We start from the raw sequence: 21,526 nt of genomic DNA on the forward strand, positions 1-21,526 counted from the left end.
TTTATATTGATCTTCATGAAGGAGGATACTGTTATCATCCCAAAGGTAGCAAATAAGCAAGTTAATCATGGGTAGAAAAATGTTATAACAGTCTTTGTCACAAGGGACAAAGTATTGACCAAGTAATAGGACTAAAGGCAGACAGGACCTAATGGCCTGGATCAAACATTTTTAAGGCAACTGACTGCAGAGATATTCAAGGCATCGATTGGAATATTCCAGAATCAGGGGATACAGGAAGCATCCAGTGGATTGATGAACCTGTTCAAGAAGGGAAGTGAGACAGAAATCAAGAAACTGTAGACTAGTTAGTTTAGTATCTGCTTTTGTAATACGGCAGAGTCGAATATTAAAGTAATAAATAGCAGGACATTTGGAAAAGCTTATCATTAAACATGGTAGACTGGTTTTGTGAAAGAGACACTATGACAAGTTTGTGACAGTGCATTGAGGAGATAACAAGCAGGGCTGATAAAGGGCAATCCAATGATGTTCTGTATTTGGAATTTGAAAATGCAAATGATAAGGTACTTCAGAAAATTTAATTGCATAATACAGGACCTCACTGTGTCAGAGGCAATGTATTTGCATGGAGTGAGGATTGGTTAACCACACTGGCTGTTGCTGAGGCCTCACTTGGAGTACTGTATACAATGTTAGCTCCCATATTTAATAAGGGATAAACCAGTATTGGAGACCATTCAAAAAACATTCAGCTAGCTGCTTCGAGGACGAAAAGGTTGACCTATCAAGAATAGCTAAACAGGTTAGGTCATTATTCAATTGAATCTCGACAAACAGATTACATACAGTGTGGAAACAGGCCCTTTGGCCCAACAAGTCCACACCGATCCACCGAAGCACAACCCACCCAGACCCATTCCCCTACATTTACCCCTTCACCTCACACTACAGGCAACTTAGCATTGCCAATTCACCTAACCTGCATTTTTTTGGATTGTGGGAGGATACTGGAGCACCCACGTAGACAACGTGCAAACTCCACACAGAGAGTCACCTGAGGCAGGAATTAAACCCAGGTCTCTGGCACTGTGATACATCATTGCGAACCACTGTGCCACCCACATAATATAAGGGGTGATCTTATGGAAACAAGATTCTGAGGAGCTTGACAGGGTAGATGTTGACTAGATCTTCTAGCACCAATGAAGTCTCAAACCAGGGGACATTACATAATGGAAAATTCATTTTGTAAAACATGTAAAGAATTTTTTTATCTCAGTGAATGGCCAGAATTTTCTAGCCCAAATAATTGTGAAAGTTAAATGTGGTAGGGGAATGGATCTGGTTGGGTTACTCTTCAGAGGGTCAGTGTGGCTTGTTGGGCCAAAGGACTTGTTTCCACACAGTAGAGAATTTATGATTCTATCTCAAATTATTTTAAAAGAGGGCAGATAGATTTTTGAAATATTGAGCAGTTGAGGGCTATGCAGATCAAGCATAAAAGAGGTGCTGAGGTCTGGGTTGGCCCAGCCATGATCTGATAGAATGGGGGGAACAAGCTGGAGGGGATGAATGCTCCGATTCCTTGAGGCTCCATTTCATGTTTTTTTTGTTTCCAAAGAAGAGCGTGATACAATGTGCTGAAGATCTCAGATGTTGTGAAAATGTGGTGTTTATATACTGTTTCAGATGGCATTGATTCATCAATCACAGCTATACAGTCATGACGAGGAAGTCAATGCCCTCCATGAATAAAGGAAATCTACTGCAGAGCTCACACAAAGGGAATCCTTCCTCTCAATAAACACTCTCATCACATGACCCAACAGATCAGGACACACCGCGCATGCTCTAGCCAACAAAGGGACCCCGGGTAATTGATGTCAGCACCGGACGAATGAAAGGACGATGGGCGGAGCTGGAGGACCTGGGGGAAGGTTGGTCCTCCAACCAATCAAAGTGAACGATGGGCGGAACTAGACTAAACCACGTGATCACCCTCGCGCGTGGCGGAGAGTCGCTGTGATGAATGCTCGGGAAGTTATGGAGCGAAAAGATACGGTAAGGAAAAAAATAAATAAACAGAGGGAGACGGGAGAAAAACTGTGTTGCTATGAGCGGAGAGGTATTCCAAACATGTTGTGCACGTCGGAAAACACAAATTTGAACGTCCCGGTCCCGTGTTTGTAGTAAATGGGGAATTGCCTCAGCGCGGCTGCAGGCCTGAGTGAGTGCCGCCATCTTTATTCGGAGCAACGATTCACTCGACACGTGCGCGGTCGCCATCTTTGTAGGGGGCAAGGTGCAGCGAGGCGCATGTGCAGCCTTTCTCTGGTACAGAGTCTTTGGGCAGGATTGACACAGAGCACATTCAAACTCAGAGAAATGGATGTTTGTTTCTGGATTTGTTTCGTCATTCATTTAAATGTCTTGCTATCGTAACTGTGTTTGCAGGTCATTCAAAATTGGAGGTATTGTGCATAGTGAAGAAGGTTATCTCAGGTTACAGTGAGATATTGATCAGATACGGATTGATTTAGATAAATGTGAGATGCTGCATTTTGGAAAAGCAAGTCAGGGCAGGACTTATGCACTAGGGGAAAGCGAAGACTGCAGATGCTGGAGATCAGAGCTGAAGAACGTGTTGCTGGAAAAGCACAGCAGGTCAGGCAGCATCCAAAGATCAGGAGAATCGACATTTCGGACATGAGTGTCCGAAATGTCAATTCTCCTGATCTCTGGATGCTGCCTGACCTGCTGTGCTTTTCCAGCAACACGTTTTTCATCCCAGGACTTGTACACTTGTTAGAAACGAAAATCGCTTCTCAATAATCGCTCTAGACAAATTCAGGAAAACAAAGTTTTATTAACAAGTCAAGTCTGCAGAGTCGGGCACCCTTAAAGAAAAGGCGCGCTGAGGCTTACAAAGTCTCCATTATTTATAGGACAAGTCCCTCCTCTCCTTGGCTCCAACAAGCCATGAGGTTCACATTCTTAAAAACATCATTATTTTTATCACAAAGTCTGCAACAAAAGGCTCCAGAGTCTCCAAAGTTTGTTGTTTTTCTCACCCTGTAGTCTTATCAGTCAAAAGCTTTAATCTTGAAACAGATGTCTCAAGTCGTACTCCCATCCTGGAGTCTTATCAGCCAAGGACTCATCCTTCTCTGCTGTGTGAATGGCTTCATTAATCAAGAGCCTGCTTGCTTTTACTATCGCTCACAAATTGTCAGCATTCTGCACAATTTAAACTACTCTACTTTTGAGTATATAAAATGGTTGTTAGAAAAGAAACAAAGGTTTTGTCTTTTATTATAGATCAGTCTGTGGTCCAGGCACATCTTAAAGTTTAAACCGAAATTACCTCTCACAATTCCACCCTTTTCTTTCTTTAAGATGTGCCTGACCAAGATAAGCCCCCCCCCCCCGCCCCCCCTTCCCTCAAGGGCCCGGGAAATCCTTGGTCTTTCGCAGCATCATCACTTTAAGTTCCCGTGTCCCATGTTGTGGAACCACCACTGCCTGGAGTCGGGAATTATTTTTCTGAATTAAAAACTGAATACAGGGAGTTAGGCAGGGTAATACGAGAAGAAGAATCATGCCGCCCCCAACCACCAGCAACGCCGTGCGCCACCAGCTACCACCTAGGTGACCATCCCACCATCCGATGCCACTAAGAGGACGCCAGGATTGTACTGGCACATGGGCCAATCTCCGAATTTCATCGGAAATTTTCAAAACCGCTTTACCATTATCGTCAATTTCTAGACAGCAGTTTGTCAGGTTAAATTTCCCGCACACACCCCCCTCCGAGGCCAACAGATAATCCAAGGCAAGTCGGTTTTGATATATAGCAGCCCTCATCTGATCCTGCTGCTGAGCCAACAGCTCTAGGGCCAGGGCAATCCGGTTAGTAATGACCTCTACGACTGCTTGGAGCCTGATAATTCGATTTAGCATATAGATTGGAGTACGATATCCCCATGATCCGTCCTGTGCCCAAGTAGCCGGCCCATAGTATTCAATAATCCGGGCCGGTGGCCACTCATCCCCCCAATCACCGATTTGGATATCCCTTGGCGACTTACGCAGGGAGTCAAAGAGTTTAACTCCCAAATCATCGCCTTCCTCCCGGGGTAATAGGAAGAACGCAGGTCGTATTAGACCCAGGAAGCATACCCCAGCCCATCCCATGGGCAGTTTGGAGTATGCCTGATTACCGCATATCCAAAATAGGCCATCTGGAGCAGGCCCTCCCTGCCTCACAACGTCATCCCACAACTCCTTTACCCCAGGGACGCCCTCATAAGGACCAGGACCACTGCAATTCCAGTATTCGGATTGTTGACCCCGTGGCAGAGTCTGGACAGGATTATTCCAGCATTGATTCCCCTGACAACCACCGCTCCACACTCTTTTCATGCCATCGGAAGGGTCAGCACTGAGCTCGTAAGAGGAGGAATCAGTACGTAACCGAATGCAATTTTGATGATCTCGGTTTGCAATGTACCAAGCAATATTCTCAGGCCACCATACTCGCGTGGTTGCATCCAATATATTCTGACAGGGGCTAATCCCTACCTTCACGGTCCCCTTGCCTTCAATACAGAACTGGCCCTCAGGGCTGTTTGTCAGTCTCCATCCCTGGCTTTTTCTGTCGTTGTCACGAGTCCAAGTGGTTTGCAGCAATTCCCCTATGTCTAAGCTTTGACCAGTCCACGGCCATTGTTCCGACATATGCGGCCCCCCACAGACCCAGCAATTGCTAACATTTAAAACAGTGGCTATTCTAGAGGTGAGATCAATAAACAGGTTTTGTGTAACATCAGGGAGTTCAATCTGTCCTTCTACCTCTTCGTATACAGATGGCACTTTAGGGAGCACGACCGTTCCCTGTCGGCCTTGCTCTTTCCCCAACCCCCGATCAGGGATCTGTATCTTGGTCTCCTTGACTCTGTCAACCTGCTCCCTGAGCAACACGGAGGATAGGTCCCACCTCCCAGTTTTGCTAATACACACCCAGCGGTCATTTATAGGGCATCCATGGATTTTGCCACCGTATCCTTTATTATATACCTGATAATAGGGTCTCCCATCCTCCCAACATTCATGGCGTGCACTCACATCGTAACACCTATCGTCCACATAGGAATGGGACACAAATGATCCCGAATAGATTCGAATCCCAAGTCTTACTGTAGTTCGACATTTGTCACATCTCCCCTCACCCTCCCCCACATACAGGAGTAAACTGATCAATATCCCCACCAATACAGTCCCAAGTAGAGTTCATTATTGCTGTCTTTTCAGTTTTACCGACAACGGCTTGTCCCCTTGCTCGCATGTCCAGGTGCTTTCTTCTTCAGGCGGAACGGGCCCCTTTATCCTTGATGCGTGGACCCACCCTTTTTCTTTCGTTCGAACAGCTGCCTCAGTTGTTAACAGAACCAGGAACGGTCCTTCCCACCGCGGCTGGAGCTTTTCGGCCTTCCAGGTCTTAACAAGTATCCAATCTCCGGGCTCCACCTTATGCAGGAGGAAGTCGAGCGGTGGAGTCTGAGCCAGGAGACCTTTCCTTCGGAGTTCTGCAAAAGAACGGGATAAGGCCAGTAAATAGGTTCGGATAAATACATCCCCCCCTTGTAGAGTGGGACATCCATCAACCTTACTCCAATACGGTAATCCGAAGAGCATTTCATAGGGGGAAACCCCGACATCTCGGCGAGGTGCCGTACGTATCCTCATTAGGGCAATGGGCAGGCACTTTGGCCAGGGTAACTTAGTTTCTAACATCAGCTTAGTCAATTGGGTCTTGAGCGTGCCATTCATTCTCTCAACTCGACCCGAACTCTGAGGATGCCAGGGTGTGTGGAATTTCCATTGGATACCCAGGGCATTACAGATCAAATGGTGTAGCTTAGAAATAAAATGCGTCCCGCAATCGGAGTCAATAGATTCCATTATGCCATATCTCGGGATTATTTTCTCTAACAACAGTCGGGCCACGGTTGGTGCATCGTCTTTGGCAGTTGGGAAAGCCTCTACCCAGTGAGTGAAATGGTCTACTATTACTAGCAGATATTTCCATCTCTGTACTGGGGGTAATTCTGTAAAGTCAACTTGGATCCTCTGAAATGGCCTAATCGCAAGGGGCTGACCACCAGCTGGCATAGAACGCATGGCTTTCTGATTAATACGCCGGCAAGTGGGGCATCCGACTACCTCTTGTTGGGCTAATGTGTATATCCCCTTGCATACATAGTCTCTCAGGATTGTATCACACATGGCTTGCACCCCCCAGTGGGTCTGATGGTGTAATCGGTGCAGAATACCCCGGGTGATCTGTTTGTTCAGTACTTGTCTCCCATCAGGAACCGTCCACTTCCCGTTAGTATCTAGCCGGGCACCCAATTGATCCATTTTATCAATCTCCCCCTGGGTGAAGACGGGTTGTTTAGCGAGGCCCTCCCTCAACGGTATTAACGTTAACAATTGGACGGATTTTTCGACCGCTGCCCGCTTGGCTTCCTCGTCTGCCAGCCGGTTTCCCACCGCTTCCGGTGTCGACCCCTTCTGGTGACCGGGTACATGGACTACTGCAAGTTCCGTAGGTAACGCCAGGGCTTCCAACGTTAGGCTGATCATTTGTTCGTGAGCTAATTCCTTTCCCCGGGAAGTTATCAATCCTCGCTCTTTCCAGATTTTCCCGAAAGTATGAACGACTCCGTATGCATACTTTGAGTCAGTATATATGGTCCCCACTTTCCCTTCCAACAGCTTCAGGGCCCTCTGGAGGGCGTACAACTCACAGGATTGGGCTGACCACTTCCCGGGCAGTCGTCCAGACTCAATCGTCCGTTTCGTTGCACCATCTATAACAGCATAGCCACTGTATCGTACTCCACTGATGCACCGGGAGGACCCGTCGATATACAGTTCCTGTCCCTCACCCAGCGGGGCTTCTTGCAGGTCCTCTCGGCTTTTGGTCTGCAAGTCCACAAATTCCACACAATCATGCTCCTGTTCCCCGTCTGCAGGACGTCCGTACAGAAACTGGGCTGGGTTGCAACTGAGATCTTTTGCAAAATTGAGATCGTTCCCGGTCATCAAAATCGTCTCATACTTTAGGATGCGAGAGTCTGTTAACCAGCGGTGAGCCTTCTGAGCCAGTATGGCACTAACCGAATGTGGGGAGTATACTGTGATCCTTCCTCCAAAGGTAAGTTTTCGGGCCTCTTCTACTAACATTGCCGTAGCTGCCACTGCCTGTATACAGGTCGGCCATCCACATGACACAGGGTCTAACATTTTTGACAAAAATGCAACCGGCTGACGTTTCCCTGCCCGCAGCTGAGTGAGCACACCCTGGGCAATTCCGCCGGCGCTATTAACATATAACTGGAACGGTTCCTTCAGGGTGGGTAAAGCCAATACCGGAGCTCGAATCAGTTTATTTTTAATAATATTAAATCGCTGCTCCTCCTCATCTGACCAGTCCACCTTTTCTTCTTCTTGTCCCAGTTTGTCGTACAAAAATTTTACTAAAGTGGTGTAACTTTCAATCCATATCCGGCAATATCCTACTAGTCCCAGGAATTGTTTGACTTCCTTCTTCGTCCTGGGTATTGGCATACCCGTAATTCCTGATATTCGTTCTGGCGTGATACGGCGGTGCCCCTTACTGACTTGATGGCCCAGATATCTTACTTCTCGCTCCACAAACTGGAGTTTTGTCCTGGAGACGCGTAGACCCTGTTTCCCCAGGAAGTTCAACAGGGCAACGGTGTCTGCTCGTACCTCCTCTTCTCTTGGTCCTGAGAGTAAGAGATCATCGACATATTGGAGCAATTGATTCTCCGCGTTACACTGAAATCCTTCTAAGATCTGCTGCAGTATTTGTCCAAACAAATTGGGTGACTCCGTGAATCCCTGCGGCAAGACCGTCCATCTTAACTGTCGCTTTCGTCCTGTGAAGGGATTCTCCCATTCAAAGGCAAAAAGGTTCCGACTTTCTTCGTCAAGGGGGCAACTCCAAAAAGCATCCTTCAGATCTATTACGCTGAACCATTCATGTTCAGGGGGAATTTTACTCATTAACGTGTAGGGATTAGGTACCACCGGGTATCTAGCCTGGACTACATCATTCAACCCCCGCAGGTCTTGCACCAGCCTATATGTCCCGTCCGGCTTTCTCACAGGGAGTATTGGAGTATTGAAAGGGGACATGCATTCCTCCAGTAGTCCATCTGTGATTAATCTTTCTATCACAGGTTGTAACCCCTCCCGTCCTTCCATAGCAATCGGGTATTGTTTCCTTCTTACCGGGCCTCTTCCTGGTAACATGGTGATTTGGAGAGGTTTGATGTTTAGACCCCCTCTGTTCCCCTCTCGGTACCAAACTTCCGGGTCTATTTGTTGATCATCTTCTTCGGTGAGGGCGAACAACCTTACCACCATTTCCCCGTTACTTGGTACCGTTCCGATCCCTAGTTTGACCTGCAAGTCTCTTCCTAACAAATTAAATCCCGCCGATGGCAGTAGAAGGAGGTCTCGTTTAGTAGTTCTGTTTTCATATCCAATTTCCACGTCCTCTACCACTGGGACTTGTAATTTCTGTCCTCCAATTCCAGATACCCCCATAACTTTTCCTCCTGCTCGGGTGCCGGGGGGTATTTGGATTATACTTGATCTTTCGGCTCCCGAGTCCACCATAAATGTGATCTCCGATCCTTGGGGCCCTAGTTTCAAGTTTACCAGGGGTTCCTGTCGATAGTCCTTTTGCCCCAAGGGTAGGAACCCCCGACCTCCCTAATCTTCCTCCATCAGGGCGTACGACCTCACCTCCCGCTTGTAGCGGGAGCACTCCCGTTTAAAATGTCCCTCTTCATTACAATAGTAACATCTGAGTGTCCTCTTCGTTTCCCTGTCGCGGTCTCGCGTTCCTCCACTCTTCCTTTGTTCCGGCCATGGTTCTCTTTTCCTCTGCTCTTGCCACGACTCTCCCCTTTCCTGTTTCTGCCACGGCTCTCCCTTTTCCTTTCTTCCAGCTGTCATTTGTTGCACCGTTTGCATCATTATCTTTGTCGCCTTCCTTTGCTTCTCATCGTCCCTTCTCACAAACACCTTTTGCGCCTCTCGTAGTAATTCACTTAAAGATTTACTATCCCAATCATCCATTTTCTCTAACTTCTTTCGTATGTCCGGCCAGGCCTTTGATACAAACTCTACCCGTATGAGTTGTTGCCCCACGTCCGTCTCAGGGTCCACCCCAGCAAACTGCTGCACATTCTTCCTAATCCTGTCTAGGAAGTCCGTAGGGGTTTCCTCCGGATTTTGATGATTACCAAAGGCCTTGGTAAAATTGTGCCCCTTCGGGGCTGCGTGTCTTATTCCTTTTATCCAATATTCCCGCATGTCTCTCATGTTGCGCCGTCCTCCCTCCGTGTTCTTATCCCCTCGGGGTCGGTGAGGGGAAACTTCTGCTGCCCTCCTTCTCCTCCCTCTCTCTCCCAGACCAAGAGCGCAGCTTGTCGTATCATCTGACGCTCCTGGCTAGAGAACAATGTTTTCATGATGGAACACATCTCTTCCCACGTGTAAGTATTCGGACCCAGGAACTGATCCAATTGTTCAGCAAGTCCCATGGGGTCCTCTAGTAGACCCTTCATCTCCCTCCTGAAATTCCGTACTTCAGTACTCGTCAAGGGAACGTTCACATATCCCGTCCTTCCTTCCTCGCCCCCCATGGGCACTTCCCGGAGTGGATTCATTCTTGCAATCGAGACAGGGTCTTGTCTGTGACCCTTTCCAGCTTGAGATCTGGTCTGTACCCCTGAGGTAGTTTGTGATTCCTCCCCATCTTCTTCCCCTTCCCCTGAATCGTCGTCACCCGAAGGAACATTCTGTGGGGCAGACGGGGTCACGTAGGGCGGCGGTAAGTGATCTAAAGGGTCCCATTCTTTCTGCCCTTTCGAGTCTTTATTAGTTACCTGCATTTGACAAGATATCGTAACCGGCAGCCAACAAAGGGCATAATCACTTTCTTCCAGATTAACATCAGGTTTTGAATTGACATATAAATTGAGGGCTTGCCGGACCCAGTCTTCGTCAGTACCGAATCTAGGCCACCACACTGAGTCGCCCTGAATAGGTTTCTGGGACCACTTTTGACAGTATTTTACCATCTTCCTTTTAGATTTTCCCTTTCTTCCAGCCTGATCCCAATTATTTAGCATTCTCCCTAACGGACTATCGTCAGGTACCCCGGGGTATGTGTCATTGTCCCTGTTTAAGCCTACCTTTCCCTTAATCACCTTAGATCCCTTATTTCCCATTTCCGAGGACTTCGTATTTTTCCCGTGATAATCTATCACAATGTAGCCAATTCCCGGACCTTCAGTCCCGTGATCGCCCAGGTTCCTTTGCAGGCACCCCCGGTCTTTGGATTCCTGTGTCCTACGTCTCTGTGACACAAATCACAGGCACCCCGTAGGTACACGTTCCTCCTCAAACACGGTCTCTGCAAAATCCCTCACAGACGAGCCCCGGTCTCCAGATTCCTGAGTCCCACGTCTCTGAAAAAAAAAAAATCCACAGGCACCCCGTAGGTACCCAGTCCTCCGGAAACACGGTCCCCGCAAGTTTTGTCTTACCTGGGTTCGGTGCACCGAAATTACTCGATCGTTAACCGTCCCCACTGCCTCGGGTACACCCCTCCTTTGTTTTCCTGAGCCTCCCGGATATCACTCGCTCAAGCCGCGCGGGGCGACAAGCAAGGAATCAGGGACTGCTGAACTCAGCAGGGTGCACCTTCTCCGATATCCTTCCTCAACTCCCCTTGCGGCCGGAGTGTTGATCCCGGATGACGAGCCCCCAAGTTGTTAGAAACGAAAATCGCTTCTCAATAATCGCTCTAGACAAATTCAGGAAAACAAAGTTTTATTAACAAGTCAAGTCTGCAGAGTCGGGCACCCTTAAAGAAAATGCGCGCTGAGGCTTACAAAGTCTCCATTATTTATAGGACAAGTCCCTCCTCTCCTTGGCTCCAACAAGCCATGAGGTTCACATTCTTAAAAACATCATTATTTTTATCACAAAGTCTGCAACAAAAGGCTCCAGAGTCTCCAAAGTTTGTTGTTTTTCTCACCCTGTAGTCTTATCAGTCAAAAGCTTTAATCTTGAAACAGATGTCTCAAGTCGTACTCCCATCCTGGAGTCTTATCAGCCAAGGACTCATCCTTCTCTGCTGTGTGAATGGCTTCATTAATCAAGAGCCTGCTTGCTTTTACTATCGCTCACAAATTGTCAGCATTCTGCACAATTTAAACTACTCTACTTTTGAGTATATAAAATGGTTGTTAGAAAAGAAACAAAGGTTTTGTCTTTTATTATAGATCAGTCTGTGGTCCAGGCACATCTTAAAGTTTAAACCGAAATTACCTCTCACACACTGAATGGCAAGGCCCTGGAGACGCTTGCGGAACAAAGAGACCTTGGGCTGCAGGTTCATAGTCCTTGCAAGTCAAATTGCAGGTAGATAGGATGATGAAGAAGGTGTTCAGTGTATTTTCCTTTATTGGTGAGAGCATTAAGTATAGGATGTGGGAGGTCATGTTGCTGTACAGGACATTCGTTAGCACTTTTGGAATATTGTGTGCAATTCTGGCCTGCCTCCTATGAGAAGGGTGCTGTGAAACTTGAAAGGTTTCATAAAAGACTTACAAGGATGTTGTTAGGGTTGGAGGATTTGAGCTGCAGGATGAGGCATAAAAGGCTGGGGCTGTTTTCCCTGGAGTGCCATAGGCTGAGTGGTGATGTTATGGAGATTTATACAATCATGAGGGGCATGAATAGAGTAAATGAACAAGGTGGTTTCCCTGGAGTAGGAGTGTCCAGATGTAGAGGGCATTGCTTTAGGGTGAACGGGGCAAAAATTCAAAGGGGCCTAAAGGACAACTCTTTCATGCAGTGGTTGGAATGAGCTGCCAGAGGAAGTGGTGGAGGCTAGTACAATTAAAACATGTTAAAGGCATCTAAATAGACACATGATATGATTAGGAAGCGTTTACAGGGATATGGGCCAAGTGCTGGCAAATGGGAATAGATTAGGTTCGGATACCTGGTTGGCATGGATGAGTTAAACCGAAGGGTCTGTGTCAGTGCTATACATCTCTATGTGGGATCATAACAGCTTATACTGCTCTGCTTCATCTCTGGGCTCCCTCATGACCACTTTGTCAATATCTAGCTTGCTTAGTATCGAACAATGGGTGTAATTTTAGTCTGTTTAGTATTTTACTATTACATTTACAGTCATTTTTGTAAGTTTATTTTTCACTGCCGCCCAGCCCCTGACCATCTGCTGCTTATTAATTTTTTTCTGGAAAATCTTTGACAGTCAAGAATTATTTTTTCCAATAAGCAAGTGCATTTTCCTTCCATTTCTAACTATCAAATTCTGCACCATTTTCATTCCCTGTAATCCGTTTTGCACTCCCTGAAACATCGACTGTGTTTCTCCTTCCAGTGATTAATGCCAAATCCCTGTTGCCTGTGGAGAGGGTGATGTTTGACTTTCTTGTACAGCTGCAGTTTGTGTGGTGAAGGTGCTCCTACAATGTGGTTGGGTAAGAGACATTACAGAGTATTCATTACAGCAACAGTGATGATTTGAAGGTAATGTCCAAATCAAGAACAGTTTGTAGTTTTATCATCCTGCTTATAATTTCACAAAAATATTATTGGGAACTTTAGACATAAGGTCAGAGTCTGATGATATTAGGTCAGGTGACCAAAAGCATTGCCAAATAAGCAGTCTTTGAGGAATGTCTTAAAGGAGGAAAGCAGACCTGTGAGGTTTTGGCTGCGAATGTCAGAAAATGTTGCTTTGGCAACTGTAAAAGCAGCCACACAGGTGAAATAATGAATGAACAGATCATTGGGTGTTTCGAACACAATGGGTTGTCGAGGTCTTCAAGGATGTGTGATGCGGCGAGCTAGGGATGATTACAACCAGGAATCCAATCAAGAATGAGAATTTTAAATTGAGGAATGTGGGCCAGATGCTGGCAGGTGAGACTACATTGGGTTGGAATATCTGGTCGGCATGGACGGGTTGGATTGAAGGGTCTGTTTCCATGCTGTATATCTCTGTGGCTCTATGTTGTTGATTATGAATAGGAGCCTTTTGATGGATCAACATGTTTTGGTACAAGGGAGTACTTGGGCAGCAGAGATTTAGTTTTTCTTGAGATTACAGGGAGGTTGAATGTGGGAAGCTGGCCAGGAGTGTGTTTGGATAATGAATTCTGGAGATAACACAAGGTGGATGAGAGTATATGAGCTGAGAGAAGGGTAGAATCAGCTAGAAATAGTGATCTTGGAGTGGGACTGGGCTGTCACCCTCACCTTACCTCTGGAATTCAGTTGGTCGTCAGGTTGTGAATCAGGGCGGTACCACAATTGGGACCCGAGTTGCCATGGTGGAGCCTAAAATGAGTGTCGCTCAGCTGGCTGTTGCTGAGCAACTGCTGCTTGGTAGCCCTGTTGATGACATCTTCCATCACTTTACTGTTGATCGAGTGTGGACTGATAGAGGGAAATTGGCTGGGTTCGATTGCCCTGTGTTGAACATGCCTGGGCAATGTTCTACATTGTCGGTAGATGCCAGTGCTGGAGTGGTACTTGGCTTGGTTAGTGCCAAGTTCTGGAGCACAAGCCATCAGTATTATTGCCAGAATATTGACAGGGCCCGTAGCCTTTGCACGACTTAAGCATTTCTTGATGTTATTCAAACTGAATCAAACTGGCTTAAAACTCACATCTGTGATGTTGGATACCACTGGAGAAGGCTGTGATGGATCATCTCACTTTGCACTTCTGGCTGCAGATTGCTGCAAATGCTGTCATCTTATCTGGTGCATGGATGTGTGAGGCCCCTTCATCAGTAAAGGTGGGGATTTCTGTGATGCTTCCTCCAGTGAGTTGTTTAATTGTCCATCATCGTTCACAACTGGGTGTGGCAGAACTGCAGAGCTCCGATCTGTTCCATTGGTTGTGGGATCGTTTAGCTCTGTTGCTTGCTGCTGATGCTGTTTGAAATGCAGATGGTCCTGTTTGGTAGCTTCACCAGGTTGGCACTTCATTTTTAGGTCTGCCTGGTGCTGCTCATGGTATGCCCTCCTTTACTGTCCATTGTGATGGGTGAGTGCGGGACGTACAAACCCATGAGATTTCAGATTGTGCTGGAGTACAGTCCTGCTACTGTTGATGTCCCACAGTGCCTCAGAGATACCCAGTTTGAGATCCTACATCTCTTCAAAGTCTATCCCATTTAGAACGGTGATAGTGTCACTCAACACAATGGAGGTTTTTCTCAACTTTAAGCCAAGACTTGTGTCTCCAAAAGGAATGTGTGATGGTCACTCTTACTGATACTGTCATGCACAGATGTATCTGTAGCTGGTCAATTCATAACAATGAGTTCAAGTATGTTTTTCTCTATTGTTGGTTCCCTCACCACCCGCTGCAGACTTAGATGAACAGCTATGTCCTTTAGGACCTGACCAGCTCAGTCAGTAATTCTGTTGCAGAGGTAGTCTCGATTGTGGACATTGAAATCCTGTACCCAGAGTACGTTTGACACCATTTTACTTCCTCAGTGCTTCCTCCAAATGTTGTTCAACATGAAGGAGAACTGATCCATCATCCAAGGGAGGACAGTACGTGGTAATCAGCAGGAGCCATGAGATTTCCTGGTGTCCGGAGTCAATGCTGAGTGCTCCAAGGGCAAATCCTCTCTGTCTGTGCCACGACCTCTGCCTGGTCTGTCCTGCTGGTGGGGCAGGACATATCCAGAGATTTCAGGAGAAAGTGAAGACTGCAGATGCTGGAGATCAGAGTCAAGAGTCTGGTGCTGGAAAAACCCAGCAGGTCAGGCTGATGAACGGCTTAGGCTCGAAACATCGATTCTCCTTCTCCTCGGATGCTGCCTGACCTGTTGCGCTTTTCCATCACCACAATTTCAATATCTTGGGATGGTGATGGTGGTGTCTGGTCATTGTCTGTAAGGGTTGAGTATGACTATGTCAGACTGTTCCTTGATTGGTCTGTGAGACAGCTCTGCACATTTTGGCACCAAAAACCATATGTTAGTCTGGAGGACATTGCACCATCGAGAGGGCTGATTCTGTGGTTGTATTAAATGGTGCCTTCTTAAATGCCGAGTGTTCCATCCAGTTTCATGACTTTGTTGAAACTTTGCAGTCATCATTTCAGTGAGTAGCTTGCTGGGTCACTGTCAGGTTGGCAGGATGTTTTTCACCATTGACAATGATTCCATGGAGATCAGGAGATTCCTAATTCCAGTTATTTTTTCTTGAATTCAGATTCCACCATCTGCCAAGATGGGATTCGAACCAGGACTTCAGTCGTTTGTTTTAATATTTTGGATAAAATTTAAATACATTAGGTTTGTTCACTCACTTTAAAGATCACTTACCCAGGTTTTGTTTCTTTGTAAACACTGTCCATCCTCCTGTCTCCTCCATCCTTCTCTCCAACAACAAGAGTTTGGAGCACATGGAGTTTCTCTGTCACTGAGACTGAGATAATCCGATCTGCTGCTTCCCTCCCTCCCACTAGCCCACTGAGTCAAACTGTCTCACGGGGTGTTCCCAGTTTTTGTCCAAACCTACATCTTTCTCCAATCTTATCTCATGTCAAGCCTTATCAGATCTCATCTTGACCCTTTACCATAATCTCACTAAACCATAGACTTTCCAACTCTCTTTTCTCCTCCACCTCCTCATCAGTCCCCCTCACCGATTCACAGACATTGTTCCTTGTTCTATCTTTTCTGGTTATGGTCCTTCTCTCCCATTCTGTGAAAAACTGACATTTGACCTCACGGTTGTTGGAAAATCCTGCTCCATTTCCACTCTCCCTTTCCTTTCTGAATTCCTTGCATTTGGTGTCCCTCGTGGATCTATCCTTGGCCCCTCCTGTATCTCACCTACATACTGCCAGGAGGTGATTTTGTGCAAAAGTACCATGTTGGGTTTCATATGTACACTGACGATGCCCAGCTCTCCCTCCCCATCATCCCTCTCCATTACTCCACTGTAATGAGATAGAGATGTTGGCCAGGGACAGGCTCGTGTGTTTAAAGTGGCAGGCAGCTGGAAGCTCGGGGTCTGTTTTTGCAGCAGAACACAGATCATCAGTTGTCATTTCGGCCACCTCCACTGAGATGCTGCCAGACACAGGTTCCTGTCCCCTCCATTGACAGCTATGCACCCCCCCAGCCAGATCGTAATCCACTCCTTTTTCTTTCCAAATGTTCCAGTCTCTCTTTGGGTTCTGTCCCTCCCTGTTATTTACACTTTAACTCCTATCTCCTGCAATACAAAGATCTGTAGGTTAGTTGAATTGGCCAAGCTCAATTTCCCATAATATTCAGGGATGTGTAGGTTAGGTGCATTAGTTAGGAGAAATATACAGTAGTAGGGCAGGGGAATGGGTCTGGGTGGGATACCCTTCGGAGGGACGCTGTGGACATTTTGGGCCGAATACCTGTTTTCATGCTGTCAAGATTCTAATTTTCCCAGCTCCCATCGGTTCTGAGGAAGGGGCACTGGATACATTTCTGTTCCCAGATGCTGCCAGACCTGCTAAGCTTTCCCAGCACCTTCTGCTTGCTGTTCCTGATTGACACCACCCATACACCTTTCAGGTTTGATTCAGACAGTGGGAGGATACCACCACTGACCTCACAATGGGGTCCAGCTGATTGATGGCAGCTTCAAACCAATAGGAAAAGGTGGTGGGACTGGTGGACCAAGTGGAACCAGCTGGTCATCCAAACAATGGGAGTGAATGAGGGGCGTGGCCAGTGGGATGACACGTCACCAATAACTCGGCCGATGCAGTGGCACGTGACTCGGCCGTTGGTGAATGTGGGAGATGCAAACAGGGAAGGGGAGAGTGGCCTCAGAGACAGGGAGATAATGAGTCACTTTAGACTGGGAAGTTTTAATTACACTCTGTGTGGTTCGTAAGTCTGAATTAGAAACTCTTAATCCCGCGTTTGCAGCAGATGGGAAAATGGCTGCGGCCCTCAGGCGGTGAAAGGTCCTGGGATGTGGCCGCCATTTTTATTGGGGGTAAGGTACAGTGAGGCGCAGGTGCATGTCCCCTTCCTAGGATGGGTGAGGGGAGACGTGCAACTTGAAGAGAGGCATTTACACATCAAGCACATACCAAGAAAAAAGTATGTCTTTATATTCTTCCTGCACTGACTGTGAGTTTTGTTTTGTGAATTCATTTCATAGGATATTAAATCAGAATAATTGAGGCTGGGATCTCAAAAGCAAGTTTTTACAGTCAATGGAGTCATCAGGATCTGAATATCATTGGCATTTAACTGTGGAAGGAGAAAGGTTTGTCTGTTCTGTTTGTGGGAAGATATCTCCAATATTTTTGTTAAGCAGAAAGATGTACAAATTCGTGGTTGGATCACCCTTTGGGTGTGTGCTCTGTTCTGGGCCCTGCAGCTGAGGAAGGAGATACTGCCCTGAGAGGGAGCACAGATTTATCCAAATTACACCTCGTCTCTTTGAAAGAACTCACAAATTTAGATCCACTCACCTACTTCATGATGTTAACATGTAAACTTCATATTTTCAATTCCTGCAAACTTCTTATTAAAAATCCTTTTGGACTCAAATTCCAGCACCTTTTCAGGTGGAATGTTCCAGATTCTGACAACTGTCTGTTCATCCAGAAACTGCTGAGGTCCATGCTGACTCTGGGGTTACAAAGGGCTGAATTGAAAGATGAGGTGCTGTTCCTGAGCCCCCTTTGAGATGCATTGGAACAGTACAGGAGGCCGAGGGAAGTGTAAGTGTGAGCAGACAATGAAAATGACAGGGCTGCACTGAGAGTTCTGCTTGGCTCAATGAGTGTGTTTTGGAGTTGGGTGTAAACAGACTGATGTGAGACAGGGAGAAGGTGAAGCTGAAACTCAGTTTCACTCTAGGTTATTCAGAAATTCATTTGATCCGAATGGGAACAGCCAGTTTTGAGAGATACCTGCAGAGTATTTGTTAACAGTTTTTAAAGTATTTTTCCTGAGGGCAGTTGAGAGTTAACCACATTGCCGTGGGTCTGGAGTCACATGTTGGCCAGATCAGGTGAGGATGACCGTTTCCTTCCCTACAGGATGGGTTTCTAAAAATCGACAATAGTTTCATGGTCATCATTCGCCTTTTCATTCTAGATTGTATTGAATTCCGATGCCACCATCAGTATGTTGGGATTCTAACCCTCACACTTGGAATATTGCACATGTTACCCATCTGGCAGGAATACCATTAAGCCATTGCCTCCCATTTTAGCAATGTTTAAAAGAAAGTGTACACGTAGAATGATGGAAATGTGAGATAAAATACTACAACGTCCATGTGTCAGCCTCTCCAAAAGGTCAATCAACAGAAATTTGTTTGGGGGGAAATATTTCACTTTTTTGGGGGGGGCTTATTAAACAAAAATGAATCCAAATAAAAATCTTCTGCTACGGACACGTAATTTCTGAAGCCGGAGGGTGATTACAGAGATAGGGAGGGTTGTGGGGCCAGAGGGGGATTGTTGTCCAAACATCACTGTGGTGTACATGGACTGCAGCATTTCAGGGAGGCGGTTAACCACCACTTTCTACAAGACAAGTAAAGGTGGCCAATAAATACTGGTCTGGGCAGCAAAGGCAACCCCCAGTGAATAAAACCAAGCAGTGACCTCTCTGAGCTGACTTGCTGTGAAGTTGTAAACCTCTCTGGAAATGGAGTGGGCGGAGAAGAGAAACAGAGACATTTCACAGCTGCCCTCAGAGAGACCTCACCCTTGGAAGTACTCCGAGCCAGGGATCAGCACAATGAGTTTCAGTCTCTTCAAATATCAATCTTAGTCGGTTTTATTTTATTCATTCTACAATAGTGAGTAAGGTGAGGATTTCTTTTTAATGTCTTATGGTCTCTTGATTAAATGTTTAAGATATCAAACGTAAGCAATAAATTATTCTCGAGCAGTATTTTTCGAGCAGAAAGACTGTGTCTTTCTTTTGGTCTGTAGATTGTTAAGGAGGAGAGATGGCCTGTTGTAGAGTGGCGTGCTTTTCCTGTCGGATGTGGGAGATTAGGGAGAGTTTCAATGATCCTGATGATTATGTCTGTAGCAAGTGTGATTGCAAATCCTTTTGGATCGCATGGATTGGTGGCGGAGTGATTAAAGGCAGTGAGGAATTGACAGGAGCTGGGGGGTGTGATAGATGGCAGTCTCAGGAATGCAGGATACTGCAGATACAGTCAGGTAGGTGGGTTACCGCCGGGAAAGCTAGGAGGGGTAGGTCGGTACTGCAGGAGCCTCCTGTGGCTATCCCCATCTCAGACAAGTATACTGTTTTGGAAAATGTAGGTGGTCATAGACTTTCAGGGGAATGTAGCACTGACAATCAAGTTACTGGTACTGAGACTGGCTTTTAACATAATATGAGGTATATCCAGTTCCACAAGATCGATGGTGATAGGGGACTCTCTAGTCAGGGGCACAGTCTGCCGTTTCTGCAGCTGACAGTGAGACATCAGAATGGGGTGGTGCTGCCCTGGTGCCAGTGCCGAGGATGTCTCTGAGGGAGCAGAGTATTTTCAAAAGGGAAAATAACCAGTGGGAGGTCATTGTACATTGGTACCAATGGTATAGGAAGGGGAAAGCATGGGGTCCTGACGAGCAGGGAGATTTGCTAGTGCCACTCGGGAGGCATTAAACCTGTGAGGGAGTCGGGGTAATCCTAAAGAGATAGTGAGAAAAGAGGTGAGTCTGAGGCTAGTACTGTTCACCAGTCAGACTGTCAAGGTAGGCAAGAGCAAGTCACAGAATGAGGTGCGACGGACCAGTTGCACTGCATTTATTTCAGTGCAAGAAGCCTTACAAGTCAGGGAGGTAGGCTCAGGGTATGGTTTTGAACATGGCACTGGGATATTACAGCAATTACAGAGGCTTCACTCAGGGATGGATAGGACTGGCAGCTTAATGTTCCAGGGTATAGATGCTATAGCAAGGATAGAAAGGGGGCAACAGAGCAGGGGGAGAGGTGTTTTTGATTTAGGATAACATTATGGCTGGGCTTTGGGAGGATATTCCTGGGAGTACATCCAGGCAAGTTATTTGGTTGGTACTGAGAAATAAGAAAGGGATGACCATCTTAATGGGATTGTATTATAGACTCTCTCCCAATAGTCAGCGGGGAATTGAGACACAATTTTACCAGGAGACTTCAGTTATCTGTAAGAATATTATGGATGCATGATAAGGGGTTTTAACTTTACCAACAAAGCCTCGGAGTGCTGTAGTGTTAAGGGCTTGGATGGAAATGTATTTGTTCAGTGTGTACGAGAACATTTCAGAATCAGTTTGTAGGATGTACCTACTAGAGAAGGAACAAAACCTGATCTGTTTTCTTTATTCATTCACAGGATAAGGCTGTCACTGGCTCAGCCAGCATTTATTGCTGCGTTTACCCAGAGGGCAGTTAAGAGTCAACCACGTTGCTATAGGTCTGGAGTCCTATGCAGACCAGACCAGGTAAGGATGGCATTTTCCTTCCCTAAAGGTCATTACTGAACCAGATGGGTTTTCCAACAATTGACAGTGGAATCCTTGTCGTCACTAGATTATTTTTTCCAGATATTTATTGAATTCACGTTCCAAAATCTGCCGTGATGGGATTCAAACCCGGGTCCCCAGAACCTTATTTGGGTCTCTGGATTAACTGTCTAGCGATAATTTCACTCCGCCATCACTGCCTCTTAGGAAATGAGGCAGGGTGGGTGACTGAGGTATCAGTGGGGCAGCGCATCAGCACCAAAGATCCCAGAGTATTGTGGCTCAGAGGTTAGCAATGCTTCCTCAGCACCAGGGACCTGGGTTTGATTCCAGCCTTGGGCAACTGTCTTTGTTGGAGTTGGCACATTCTCCCCAGAGCTGAAAATGTGTTGCTGGAAAAGCGCAGCAGGTCAGGCAGCATCCAAGGAACAGGAGAATCAACGTTTCGGGCAGAAGCCCTTCTTCCCATAGTGTCTAGATGCAGTATATGAGGTTTTGGGATGTGCAGGCAAATCTCTGCCTGATGTGAAAAGATCCTTTTGGGAACTTGGACAGATGTCAGAGGGAGGTGTGGCCGCACGTTTTACATCTCCCGTGGCGGCAAGGGAGGGTCAAGGGTGTGGAGCGTGGGTTGGTGGGAGGGAGTGGACCGAACAAGGAAGGCACAGTGGGAATGGTCTCTGTGGAACGCAGATAGAGGTGGGGAGGGAAATATGTCTCTGGTGGTGGGGTCTGACTTTAGGTAGCAGAAATAACAGAGGTTAATGTGCTGTATCTGGAGATTAGTGGGGTGGAAGGTGAAGACCGCAGGGTTATATTCTTCATTGTGGTTGGAGGGGTGGGGTAAAGGCGGAGGTGCGGGAAGTGGAGGGTATGTGTTGGAGGGCATTGTTGATCCAGTCAGAGG

General features: G+C 46.6%; 1 long non-coding RNA gene across 3 annotated transcripts; it reads left to right on the forward strand.

Annotated features, from left to right (window-relative positions):
* Positions 1–1,989: 1,989 nt before the first annotated feature.
* LOC148139882 (uncharacterized) lies at positions 1,990–20,578 on the forward strand. Of its 3 annotated transcripts, none has more exons than XR_015753404.1 (3): positions 1,990–2,025; positions 17,295–17,402; positions 20,490–20,578. It is a non-coding gene; the product is annotated as an uncharacterized LOC148139882 (long non-coding RNA). The 3 variants fall into 3 exon arrangements; XR_015753402.1 differs by lacking the exon at positions 1,990–2,025 and adding an exon at positions 12,487–12,590; XR_015753403.1 differs by lacking the exon at positions 1,990–2,025 and adding an exon at positions 15,284–15,433.
* The last annotated feature ends 948 nt before the right edge of the window (positions 20,579–21,526 follow it).

Source organism: Chiloscyllium plagiosum, unplaced genomic scaffold (assembly GCF_037043375.1).
Source record: "Chiloscyllium plagiosum isolate Xiang-an unplaced genomic scaffold, Cpla_swu_hap1 HiC_scaffold_37, whole genome shotgun sequence".
NCBI classification, from domain to species: Eukaryota; Metazoa; Chordata; class Chondrichthyes; order Orectolobiformes; family Hemiscylliidae; genus Chiloscyllium; species Chiloscyllium plagiosum.